Consider the following 13,330-nt stretch of genomic DNA (forward strand, 5'->3'; position numbering starts at 1 on the left):
GCGGCTCAGCAGCTCTGCCCGGGGGTGCAGGGGGGAGGGGGCAGGAGGAGGAGCCGGCTGCAGGGGCCCTGGCGGGTCCCGGGGTCTGGCCGGGCCTGGCTGGAGCCCTGCCCCCCCCCCCCCCCCCGTGAGGCCGGGGTGAGCCCGCCCGGCCCTGCTCTCCCGGAGGTGAGACCGGCTGATGCGCAGCTGTGCTCCGTCATGAAGAAGCCCGAGGCTGGGCACCGGCTTCCATCAGAAGCTGGGCCTGAGCTCCTGCTGCAGGGACTCCGGGGGGAGCACTGTTGGCTGAGCCCGAGGACTCACGTTGCTTTCTCTGTCAGCAGCCTAACTCGGAGCTTGGGACATTCTCTGGGCCTGGGACTTCCTGCAGCCCCCACGGGCCCCCGGAGACTGCGAGGGAAACGGGAGAGGGCCTGCGGCGCCTTCTAGAAGCTGGGTGGGTAGTCGCCCCTCCCCTCCGCCCTCTGCCAAGAGGGAGGGCAGGGCAGGGGCATATGGGCCATCTGTGCCCAGGGAGACGTGGGGACGGACACCAGCTCCCCAGGCGATGCTCCCACTGACCGAAGCTCCCGGGCCCAGAGGGCACAAGGAAGGGCCTCGGCCACTCTGGGGCACGGCAGGACGGACATGGCGGGGCAGACATGGCGGGATGGACGTGGCAGATGGACATGGCAGATGGACATGGCAGGAAGGACATGGCGGGATGGACGTGCAGGGTGGGCGTGGGGTGGGCGTGGCGGGGTGCCTGGCCATGAGCCTCCTCTAGCCCTCCCGGCCGCCTCTCCTGGCCGTGTAAGGGGATTCCCTGTCTCCCGAGAGGACGTGGCGTGTGCTTGGTCCCGGGGCCCAGAGAGCACCAGCCTGAGCTGCATCTGCTCGTGGCACCTGCAACTTTCCTTTCGCCGGGAGCCTGGGAGGTTTTCTCGCTGCTCTTCATTCATTTACTGCAACAAGAGGAATAAGCTCCTCTGAGCACTCACCGTGCAGCGGGCCCCGTGCTCACGTGCTCACCCAATCGGGCTCTCCGCAAACCCTCCAGTGCGAGGCGGGGCGTGGTGGCCTCACGCGGCTCCGAGCAGTTTCCCGCTCCGTAGACGAGGCTCCGGACGCCCCGACTCTTGCCTTCCCGGGCGCTGACTCCAGAGCCCGCTGGGAAGGGCCCGGAGAAGGGACAGGGGGTCGGCACCGGGCTGAGCCGAGCCCCGGGGTCGGGGAAGACGCACCACAGGGCCCCGGGTGAGGCTGTTTTCAGGGAACGGGCCATGAGCGGCCCTGCAGGGGGCAGGTCCCAGGGAAGAAGCGAAGGCGGGAACTGACTTCTCTGCAGGGCAGAGGCAGGCGGGTGCCGGGGGCGGAGCCACGGGAGCAAGGCGTCTCCGGGGAAGAGAGCTCTGGAGGGCGGAGTGTCCGCTCTGAACTGGAGACCATCCGGCTGCCCGGGTGTCTATAAAGCACCTGGACAGTGGTTTTGTGTGTGGCTTAAGTGGAGCATATTCCCAGCTCTGGAAGGCCCTGGACATGACCCCCAGCACCACCAGCCTGAGCACTGTAGGCTGAGCTCCACAGCAACTACACCACCCTCTGGAAACCGCCAAGTTTCAAAGTTAACAAAGGATTGTTGCAGTTGTGCATGGAGGTGCTTCCCGGACTGTTGGGACTGGAGGCTGCACACTGGAGCAGGGGGAGGGGGCGGGAGATGAGGGGGCGGGAGGTGAGGGGGCGGGAGATGAGGGAGAGGGAGATGAGAGAGAGGGAGGTGAGGGGGGCGGGAGGTGAGGGAGAGGGAGATGGGGGAGAGGGAGATGGGGGAGAGGGAGATGGGGGAGAGGGAGATGAGGGAGAGGGAGATGGGGGAGAGGGAGATGAGGGGGCGGGAGAGGAGGGGGCAGGAGATGAGGGAGAGGGAGATGGGGGAGAGGGAGATGAGGGAGAGGGAGATGGGGGAGAGGGAGATGAGGGGGCGGGAGAGGAGGGGGCAGGAGATGAGGGAGAGGGAGATGAGGGGGCGGGAGATGACGGAGCAGGGACCTGGGACTCCAGCTCTGGGTTCTGGCCCCCTGAGCAAGGGGCAGAGCAGAGGGGTCCATAGATCGGGGTAACAGGGTCTCAGGCAAGTTGTCTCAACCCCCTGTGAGGGCTCAGAGAGCCAGTGCGCTTCCTCGCAGGGAGGGAGAATCTGCATCCAGGCCCACGGGCAGAGCTGCCTCTGCTTCCGGGGAGATCTCTCTGGCAGGGCTGCAGTCACCCGCCCCCCTCACCCGCCCCTGTCACCCCCCCCCCGCCACCCACCCCTGTCACCCGCCCCCCTCACCCACCCCTGTCACCCCCCGTCACCCACCCCTGTCACCCGCCCCCTCAGCCACCCCTGTCACCCCCCCGTCACCCACCCCTGTCACCTGCCCCCTCACCCACCCCTGTCACCTGCCCCCTCACCCACTCCTATCACCCACCCGGTCACCCGCCCCTGTCACCCCCATCACCCACCCCTGTCACCCACCCATCACCCACCCCTGTCACCCACTCCCGTCACCCACCCCTGTCACCCACTCCCGTCACCCGCCCCTGTCCCCCGCCCTCGCCTGTGCGTTCGGGCTGATGCTGTCACTCCCCCGCCAGCGGGCATGTGGCCCCCAGGATATCCCAAGGGGGCCTAGGTGGAAACTGCATCAATGAGGGGCCACAGCACAGGACGTGGGAACCCGCTGGCGGGATGGGGGTCCACAGGCAGGAAATAGGGCCGGGGGGCCCGTGGGGGCTGGGCTGGCCGTGGCCTGAGGGCGGCCAGCGGGATGCTGAGTCTGGGGGCAGTGTGAGCCAGCGTCAGGTCTGTCCCCGCCGTGTCCCTCCCTCACCTCGCCGCCCCCTGACTGGCTCTCACGGTGGGTGGCAGGGGCAGGCGTGGCGGCGGCAGGGGACACGCGCCAGAAATGTGCCCCCGTCCCAGCCCGTGCACAGCCCGCGGTGACGAGCCGGCAGCCAGGCGCATCACGGCCCCGCGGCTCTGGGAACAGGACGAGGCCTGCCCAGGGCCAGCAAACACTGCCCCACCCAGAGTCCAGCCTTGCTCCCGACACGCTGTTTCTGGGGACCCTCTGCAGGGCCAGGAGCAGTGGCCCCGGGTTCCGGGTGTCACTCCAGAGGGCCAGGCTGGCTCACACGAGTGTCCTGAGGCGTCATACAGCAGCCGGGGGACAACAGGACAAGCATGGCTTTTCCCCGGCGAGTGGCTCTGAGTGACGTGGGCGGCCTTTTAGCCTCCATCCCCCTGCCCCCCGCAAGGGCTCACCTCCTCGGGGGACACCGGCCCTGCAGTCCCTGGGCCACCTCGTGCGGGCAGCGTGGCAGCTGTGTCAACAGTCCCCGCGTCCCTTTCGTTGACAGCCTAGAGAATCTCTGAAGCACAGTCTCCGGGTTTCTGCAAACCCGGCATTTCTCAGATTCTTTCCATTGTCTCCCGTGGGCAGGCCAGTACCCAATATTCAGGGAAGGGAAAAGGGTAAACACTTTGGTGATAATCTAAATTTTTCCGATGGAATTTTAAACAGTTTGACAATTGGGTCTTGTTAAAAAGTGATATAAAATAAATGCTTCTCCACAAACGATTGTCCGGTGCGTATGAGAACTCTCAGATTCTCGCAGTGGGTCGTTTTCCGAGCCTCGCCGTGGAATTCTTTCGCATTAGGGCTCAATGATCGTCTTTATATTTTGTCCAAGGTTGGAAGCCCATGAACCTGTCTCTACTTACTGGAACAATGCTCTCTATTGTGGTGTCTCTTTTCTTTAAATCCAAATATTTTACTCAGCCTTTTGAGAGTTCCCTGTCCCAAGAACAGGCAATTAAATTGTCTATAAGTTACCCGGAGCCTCAGAAAGTGAAGTGGAGTCGGGGTTTGGGCTTTGAAATGAGTTCAAAAATGTGTCCCGCGTGTCAGTGCCCATCTCTGTCAGGCTGCCCCGCGCCTCCTGCTCCTGCCGCGGACGCCGGATGGTCCCACACACATCCCTGCCTGAGGCGGTGCCCGGGGGCCGGCTGCCCCCGCGGGCAGACTCACGCTCCGCACCAGAGGCTGGGACACAGGGTGTTTGCCCGGGAGGGGGAGCAGCCCCAGAGACACGGGCCCCCTGCAGAGGGGGGTCTCCAGCGCCTCCCCACAGGGCCCCCCCGAAATGCAGGGTGGGGCAAAGGAGAGGGCGTGAAGGGAGCGGGCACAGGAGCGGGCACCTTCCTCCCTGGCATGGCCCCTGGCTGAGCCCAGAGTCGGGCGGTCAGCGTCCCTCCTCGTCCAGCCTCTCCTCCCCAGCAGGGCTGGGAGGGGTGAGGGTCCTTTTGAAATGCCTTTCCTGGCCTTCTGTTCCTGATGGAGCTTCTGTCAGAGGGGGTCCGGCCTCCTCGGGGTCCGTGGCCGGCGCCAGACGAGGGTCTCACTGTGCAAGGTTGGCCCGTGCAACTCAGAGCTGCCCCTTCCCAGGGCATTTACTGCCCCGGCCTGGGAGGGGCTGTCCTGGCTGCCGCCTGCCTCCGTCACTGGACCCAGAGGCCCGCCTGCCTCAGCGGCCGCAGCGGGGGACGCACTCCCTGGAGAGACCAGGCGTCTCCCGTGGGCTTCCAGCTGCCAGACCCATGCTGTGGTTTCTGCCACCCCGGGTGTGGGCCTGCGTGGGCCGTGCCGGACCCCCCCCCTTCCTGGGTGTCACTCCCATGTCCAGCTCACTGAGGAGCCGTGAGGCCCCTGTAGGATTCTCTGCTGCCGTCAGTGCCAGCCCCTGCACCCCACGCTGCCCCCCCGTGGTTCCCCCCGCCCAGGGAGCAAGGCCCCAGCCCGCACCGCGGGGTCCTCCACCCCCGGGACAGGGGGCAGGAGGGATCCTTCTAGAAATGCCAGCTGGAGGCCGAGCTCGGTTCAAATAAACCGCCAAGGCGCAGGATACATTTATTTCAGCTCTTTCTCCAGGAAGCCCCCCGCCCTGCCCCCGCCGCGGGTCCTGGGGAGGCAGGAGGAGACCCCGGGACCCAGATGACCTCTAACCGCAGTGCTCACCGGCCTGCCACGCTAGTCTCGGCAGGGGGGGTTTCTAGGGAGTCTGAGCGCGCACGGCTGGGCTTCCCCCTCTGAGGGAGCAGCCGGGGCTTCACCGGGGTGCCCGAGGGGCGGCCCAGCACCCCCTGGAGGGCAGCTTTGGGCGCCGGAACCTTCGGGGTTCACTCGGGTCACCGGCCAAGCTCTTCTTCCCAACGCTGCCCACAGGGGGCGCCCACCTGCCCATCCCCTAGCTCCCTGCTGTGCCCTGGGGGCTGGAGTGCCTCATCGCCCGCCCTGACCACAGGGCTCGGACCCCCAGGGAGGGGAGGGCGCCCGAGTGACAGGCCAGGAGGAAGACCCGCCCTCCCTGGGGTGCTTCCCGGGACAGGCCAGCAGGGCGGGCGGGCAGAGAGCGCAGGGCACTGCTCTCACCTGTGGACCCTGCTACAGATGGGCGTCTGTCCCATCCGGGGGCGACAGCGCGGGACAGGGCCCCCCCGTGTGGGAGACGGGTCTCCCGGAGCCCGTGGAGACGAGCTCGCACCCAGCGTCAGCCCTCGGAGTCCCGTGGGCTCAGGCTCCCAGACCCCGTCCAGCAGAGAGCAGCGCCCGCGGCTGGGTGCCCGTCGGGGCAGGGGCAGAGAGGACCCGGCTGCCGGGCCCTGCCAGGTGCGTGGCCCCCAGGTTCTCCCTAACGCTGCCGGCTGAGCCCCGGGTTTGAGCCCCTCTGTGCGTCTCGGGGCGCGTCCAGCGTTCGCACTGCGGTGCCCGGGCCTGATCCCGGGATGCGTTTCCAGGACTTTGCTGCTGGCCCCGAGGCCGGGCAGGGCAGGGCAGGGCAGGGCTAGGGTCTTGCAGCCTGCCTGGTGGCTGCGTGCCCGCAGCACAGCCCTGCTGGCCACTGCGTGAGGACACTTGCCGCCTGGACACCTTCCCGCCGTCAGGCCAGCACCGGCCGAGCGCACCGGCCCCTGTGTCAGGAAAGCCAGTGGCAGGTCTGACCTGCCTCACCTCAGCCCAGCAAGCCCAGAGTGGCCCCGCTCTGTCCACGCCCCTCGGGGACGGGGCCAGCCCACGGCCAGGCCCTCCGAAGGTGGCCATCGCAGGCTGTGCCCTGGGGCCCTAAACGCCTCTGCCTTAGCCCGGGTCTCTTCAAAGAAAGGGGGAGTGAGCAACCCTGAGCCCACTCTGGTCTGCGGCCTCCCACCCTGGCCGCACCCGCTCTCATCTGAGCCGACGGCCACTGTCACTAGCTCAGGGCCGCGTCCCTGCTCCCCGCCACACCGCCAGCCCGGGCCCCGCTGTGACCCGCCAGGCCACAGTCGCTTCAAGGAGAGGAAACTCAGCCCTGGAGAGAGAGCCGGGAAGAGGCCGTCCTGCATGCGTGTGGCCCTGCCCCCACACAGGGACGGCACCGCCAGGTGTGGCCCCGAACAAAGACAAAAAGGGGAAAGGAAGCGAAGAGATCCCTACTGCCCGGTGCTGGAGTGTCACTGTTGTCTGAACCTTGGTGTGCACGGAGTTCTCCGCCTCCTTCCTCTCACGGCCGGGCAGGTGTTCTACCTGAGCCCCGGCCCTGGCCCACTGCCGAGCTTCTTGAACAGGAAGTCTTACTTGTCTGCTACTGATCAATAGCAGAACTGTAGCACTGTTGCACTGTTGTCCCATTGTTCATGGATTTGCTCGAGCGGGCACCAGTAACGTCTCCATTGTGAGACTTGTTGTGACTGTGTTTGGCATATCGAATACGCCACGGGGAGCTCGCCAGGCCCTGCCGTGTGGGCGGGATACTCTTGGTAGCTTGTCGGGCTCTCCGAGAGGGGCGGAGGAATCGAACCCAGGTCGGCCGCATGCAAGGCAAACGCCCTCCCCGCTGTGCCATCGCTCCAATAGACAGATACTTGTTTTGTTGATTTCGCAGTGTAAGTTCCTTGCGTGGAATTCTCTGGAGGAAGAGCAGTTGCCGCGTGACCCTGAGGCCAGAACCTTCCCTGCCCCTGGCCCTGAAATGGAACCGGCCAGCCCCAGGCGTGGTTTCGTGTGCCCCTGGGGGCGCCTGGGGGTGGAGGTGGCCAAGGGCCCTCTGGCCCCTGGCAGATGCACTCGGTGAGGAAGAACCGTCCCCAAAGCAGCAGCCACCGCCACCAACATGCCAGAGGGAAGCCCACGACTGTGACAGCAGCCATAGGCCTGGGCAGGAGGCAGGAGGCAGGCGGAGAGGAGGACGCGGGGTCGGCTGGGGGTCTCTTGCAGGGAACCGCGCCTGGGAGGCACGTCACGAGGGGACTCCCTCGCCTCGGAGAGGGGCAGTGTCGGGCCCACCCCAGGGAAGGGGACACAGGAGTGCATGGTCACTCCCTGGAGGAGAAGAACGAGGGCGTGAAGGAAGAAGAGAGGGAGAGAACGCAGGAAAGGGAAAGCGGGAGCAGAGGAAGAAGCTACCGTGCATGAGAACCACAGTGAAAACGAAGGGAGTAAGTTGCAGCGGTGAGTCGGGCTCCGGCAGGAGTCACCCTGCCCGGCCCTGTGATGAGAACCCGGAAGGGGGACGGAGGGCGGCCAGGACAGCGCGGCCCCGCCCGCCTCGGGGGTCTCCCGGCTCGGCTCCCTCGTTCGCGCTTCAGAGCCAACCAGAGCACTGCTGATCTTGGAGTCAGACGTCCCGGGACTGATCCTTCACTCGCCCGAAAGACTCGCCCGAAGCCCTTTGCCCGTCGTGCCTCACAGAGGTGCAGCTCTTTGAGGCTGTAGGAGAAAAGCGTGTCGGCCAAGCCCGGTGTGTCCGAGGAGAGAAAGGCGCTTGCATGCAGTCCCTCACGCGAGCCTGCAAAATACTCACGGCCCTGCCTGCGGGAAAATGCGTGGGAGTGGTGGCCAAAGGCCCAGCCGGAAGAACCTGGCGTGGGTAGCCGGGCCAGCACCCAGCCGTGACAAAGCCCACGGCGCCCAGCTGAGGGAAACCCCCACAGTCTGCAGCCAAGGCCCTCGCTGACCAGCGTCCACTACTTTCACGGCTCCCCACAAGGCTCTTGGTGGACAAAGTATTCAGTCTGCCAAGCATTGGTGGAGTGCCTCTCACTTTTCCTACCACCTTTCTTCACATCACCTTTCTACACCATGTGTGCGTCATGTGTGTGAGGGTGTACATGTATGTGCCAAGTGTGTGTGCATGCATGCATGTAGTGTATATGTGTGTACGTGTGTAAGTGTGTGCAAGTGTGTATATGCATGCATGTACCTGTGTGTACATGTGCGTGTGCACAAGTGTGTCTGTGTGTGTGTCTGTGTGTGGACACGCACAGAACTTAACTCTTTCAGAGAGCACGCCAACTTTTCAAGGTTAAAGCATTAGGAGACAAAATGGGCTTGAAGGCGGGTTCTACTGTGGGATTTTGTCCTGTCCCATGGGCCATGGGAATAGTCAACGTGGGTAACCGGGAGAGGGTGCGGGAGTGGGGGAGAGAGAGAGAGAGAGAGAGAGAGAGAGAGAGAGAGAGAGAGAGAGAGAGAGAGAGAGAGAGAGAATGGGAGCAAGACAAGGCTTTTTTCAAGCAGGCAAAAGCAAAACCTCTATATTTATCTCAAGCTAGTTTCTTATATTGATTCCAGGAGGAAGTAGGCAAAATGGGGAAGTAACAATACACGCACATTCCCAGTGGCACAGGGTGCAAGCCCTAACAGGGGGTGCCTGACAGTTATCTTGGGAGTTGCTCAGAAGCTTTACACAATGTGTTCTAATCTTTTCCCGAGAAGAGGTTAACTTCTTACTGTAAGGACATTTTTCCAAAGAAGGGTCGGGTCCTTAATTGCAGGTCAGGCTGTACTCACATTTTGGCTCCCGGCAGGATTTCCTTAAAGACCCGGGAGGTGACACTTACAAAGTGCCAAGTGACACTAAAGAAGAACAAAATTAAGCTAATGCGCTTGTGTTTGATGCGGCCTGTGGTATCGCTGTGGGAGGGAGCCGAGGGGAGCCCTCGGAGGTCCGGGAAGGGGGAAGGACGGGAAGCGATTTCTGGGAGCCAGAAAGATCTCAGCGGGCCGCCAGCCGCCGTGTTGTGCCCCTCCTGCCCGCTCGGGCCAAACTTCACGCTGGATCGTCCCAGAGCGGCTTCTGGGCGGACGCCCCCACTCTCCCACGCCTCGTCCGCTGCTCCCCCCCACCTGGAGGAGAACGGCAGCACCAGGCAGCACCAGGCAGCGCCCAGCTGCAGGCGCTCCTGAGGAGCAGCACCAAACACCGTCTCAGCACAGAGACTCCGAGGGGAGACCCGCACCGGCACACAGGTGGAAACGGGCGCCCAGATCCCGGTGCTCCGAGAAACTGGCTCAAGGACAAGGAAGATTTCTTTGAATTTAAAACAATAATTGCCAGATTTTTCAGTAAAGGAAACGCATGGGAACCATACAGGTTACAAAGCAATAAGAAGTAAGGACCCGTCAGAGACGCGAAAATGTTCTTCACAGATCAAAAGCCTACGAGAAACTCCAGAATCAAAGGACAGAATCTAGAGGATGGTTTGGTTTGGTTTTTTCCTTCATTTTTGAAGGAAAAATTTCTGAGCTGGGTAAAGACACGAATGTCTCCAGTCAGAGGGAGTTAGGACAGGAAACCGAGTGGGAGGCAGGGAGGGAAGCCCAGTGGTTGTGGGAGCCACTGATGTCCACACAGCAGAACAGGAGCAGAGTCCACAGGGCGGGGAGGTGAGCAGGGCGGGACAGGAAGGAGGAGGAACTTTACTTTCATTGAAAAGGTTTCTTTGTCCAGAAGTGCTGGGAGCTCGGGAGAGCTGCCCGCCTCCCGGGTTCCGGGAGAAACTGGGGTCGCAGACTCTGCCCCGTGCCCACTCCCTGCTGGCTCTGAAGATGAAACCAAGGCGCGGGGAAAGCGTGGGGCCTTAGGAAATGTTCCACTTGCCCCCCAAGGTCGTTCCCAAGGCTGCGCTCTTGTGGGATCAAACAGGAGCCCTGGAAGGAAGAAGGAGCATAAGGACCCAGTGGGCTGAGCAGAGAACTCTTAGGAGGGTCATGCGAGGAGCACAGGTCTGGGCCCTGGAACGGGATCATACATGATCATACGTGGTCATACATGATCGTACGTGATCCATCCAGGTGGGGCTAGCAGGGGAGAGCTGAGACAGTGCTCCGGGGGGGGGGACAGTGGGCCACTGCCACAGCAACTTAGAAAAACTCTTCTGCTCCGAGAAACACGTGAGAGGCAGATAGCAGAGACATGTTACCTTGGGAGCTGTAAAAAAAAAATTAGGGCGAATGAAACACGAAGGAAAAAGATGGACAAGAAAGTAACGGTGAATGTCATGAAAATCAATGGCAAACTTTCGAACAAAGATTGGAATGTTACACCTTCCCCAAGGGCGAGCCCTACTATGCACTTGACGCAGAAAGGAAACGAACAGCCACGCTTATACACCCGGCAGGCACAGTAATGTCCAGCGGATGCTTCTTCAATCTGTACGTGAATGGCCAGAATGGGAGTCGATGTTATTTATGGGTTCTCAAGCCTCAGCATCACTTCATTTCCTTGAACTGAGTTCTGACATGAGCCCGCAGAGAGGGGCACCACAGACCCTGGGCGTAGTGTGTCTCCCGTGCAGTGTGGGGTTGCCAACCCATGCCCAGAGAGCCAGAGTGGGACAGAGCAGGGGTGGCCCTTCCTGGCTGCAACACCTTTCTAGAAAGGTAGCAAGAGTGGCCCACCTGCCGGAGCTACGTGAGGCGTGAGCCCTAACGGAGCCGCGGGGTGGTGTCTGGGAGGGCCAGGCGCCAGCAGCCTGGGCGGCAGTCAGCAGCAGGCCAGACGGGCACCGTGCAGAGCCACCTGCCGGCCCTTTGCTCAGAAACAGTGACACGCGGCAGAGCCCTGGAGACGTGCCTCTTGTTTGTTTCCAGCAGAGGAGGGCGGGGACTGCGGGATGCCGGGTCACCTGGCAGATAAGGTTCCCTCTGTGTGTTTCAAAACATGAGCCATTCCAGGTTCGAGGCAGTGTTATCTGTCCCGCGGGCAAGTGGCAAGCAAGAACAAAGCGGCCCGTGTGGGTTGATGCTTGTTGCTCTTTCCAGAAAAACAGCTGTAACGTATTTACTGCCTCTGCGAGGCCGTCCCTGCCCGCGCAGCGCACGGGACTTGTTATCTTTGGTTTAGCCCCGCTGGTCATTGTGCACGCGGGGGTCCCGCGAGGCCGTGGCACGTGACCCAGTCCCACAGTGCAGTTTCACAAGGTCGAAAGGCCCCGAGAGACTGGGGAGGTGTCTAGGGAGCATGGGGGGAGTGGGAGAGAGGGAGGTGCAGGGTGGACAGTCTTGGCAGCTGAGCCTGTGCCTTCCAAAGTGCTCATGGGGCTCGCCAGGGAGGTCAGGCACGAGCGCCAGGAAGCGCAAGCCTCAGGACTCTCTGAGATCCCAAATGCACACTCAGGTCAGGGGGATGAGTTTCCTCGCGGTTCCACAGAACCTACATTTTGTCCTGGAGGCAGTGAGCAGAGGAGGTGAGAGGGGTCAGGGTCTATTTCAGAGGGAAGGCTACGGAGAGGGGGTGTGAGACCCCCCTTCTGTGGTTCCCTAACCCCGTGCCAGCTCCGGAACCTGAACACATGCGTGTCTGTGTATGTGTATTTGCTGCCATATGCATGACTCTCTACTGGTCCCCATGACTTCCGAGGCTAGTCTGTTAAGACTGGAACCAGGAAATAGTGCAAACATGTAAGAGTGCTTTGCGTGTTATATCACCTTCAATAAGCTATGCGCTGATTGGTGCTGTTATGATGGAGATGTATTCTGTGTGTCTCTGGTTTTGTGGTTGATTTATAGCCTGTGCTCTAAAGAGATGTTTGCTTGTGGGTGGAGACCTTTCAAAGATGCCCACCCTGCCTGTACTTGCCACGAGCTTTCCATGCTGATCTTCGGAGACTCCCTGTGGCCACGCTGCTAAGATGCCCTCACGCGCGTGCGCCCCGTACGAGCGTGGAGCTGAGCAATGATGGGTCTGCAGGGAGGGTCTGCAGGGATGCCCAATAAAAGCAGACTCGGGACCCCTGAGCTTTTTTTTTTTGCTTTTGCTTTTTGGGTTACATCCGGTGATGCTCAGGGGTTACTCCTGGCTCATGCACTCAGGAATTCCTCCTGGCAGTGCTCAGGGGACCCTATGGGATGCTGGGAATCGAACCCGGGTGGGCTGTGTGCAGGGCAAACACCCTCCCCGCTGTGCTATCGCTCCAGCCCCCGGGACCCCTAAGCTTTGTTGAAGGTTTCAGGGGCTTGCCCAGCCTACACCCACCGGTCTGACCGGACGGATACTAAAGACCTCCTTCTCCCCCGCATGGATCGCCTCGGTGTGCTGGGTTGGGTTTGGCGAGCACGTGTTCCAACAATTGTGCCAGTGACGTCATACCAGCTTTCTTCCTCCAACCAAAACTCTTACCAGTTACTTTCAGCCTTGCAGTAAAGGGCTTGGTTTCATCGGTCTGAACCGAAGAGCCAGTGCCTTGGGAAGGGCCCGTCCCCTCCTTCAGTCTCAATTCCCTAATTTCAAAGTTGAGCTCCATTATCTAAAGGGGCCAGAGCAATAGCACAGCAGGGAGGGCGTTTGCCTTGCATACAGCCCACCTAGGTTCGATCCCCGGCATCCCATAGGGTCCCCCGAGCACCGCCAGGAGTAACCCCTGAGCATCACCAGTGTGACCCCAAAAGCCAAAAAATAAAATATAATGAAACAAAAAAATAAAGAAAATTTGATAGGCAGCTAGATTTTAGGGCCTGGCTTCCCGTGGACCCTCCAAAATGCGGAATAAGACGCGCAAGCCTGGACTCCAGCCCTGCACTCTGCAGCGGCCTTGCCGATGACCCCATGCAGGCGACTGTGAGAGGCCCTGAGGCAGGGGTCTCTGGAGCCCGTTCTGTGGGGACGGGCCTGCCCCGTCACCGCGGGAGGAGTCTTGAGTGTGGACCGTTGGCCTGAGAAGCGCACTTGACCCAGACCCTGCCGCCTGGGTCTCCGGCTTGCTCGCAGCGTCACAGGCATGTCTGATTTCACAGAGGAGGGCAGGTGTTGGGGGCCGTGATGGGCAGGGGCCAGCAGGCCCGGCCGTGGGGGGCGGCTGTGGTCTCAGCCCACCCTGAGCTCCCGTCCAGTCCTCATGCTTCCCCGCTGTGGGACTCTGCGCCCTGATGTGCGAAGTGGCAGAAGTCGGCAAGAATGACAGAAGCCGCGAAGCCCCAGGGCCGGTCATTAACGCCTTAGCAGCCGACACCAGCACACCCAACCCTAAGCCGACCTTGTCTCAAGGCTC

This window comes from Sorex araneus, chromosome 10 (genome assembly GCF_027595985.1).
Source record: "Sorex araneus isolate mSorAra2 chromosome 10, mSorAra2.pri, whole genome shotgun sequence".
NCBI lineage: Eukaryota > Metazoa > Chordata > Mammalia > Eulipotyphla > Soricidae > Sorex > Sorex araneus.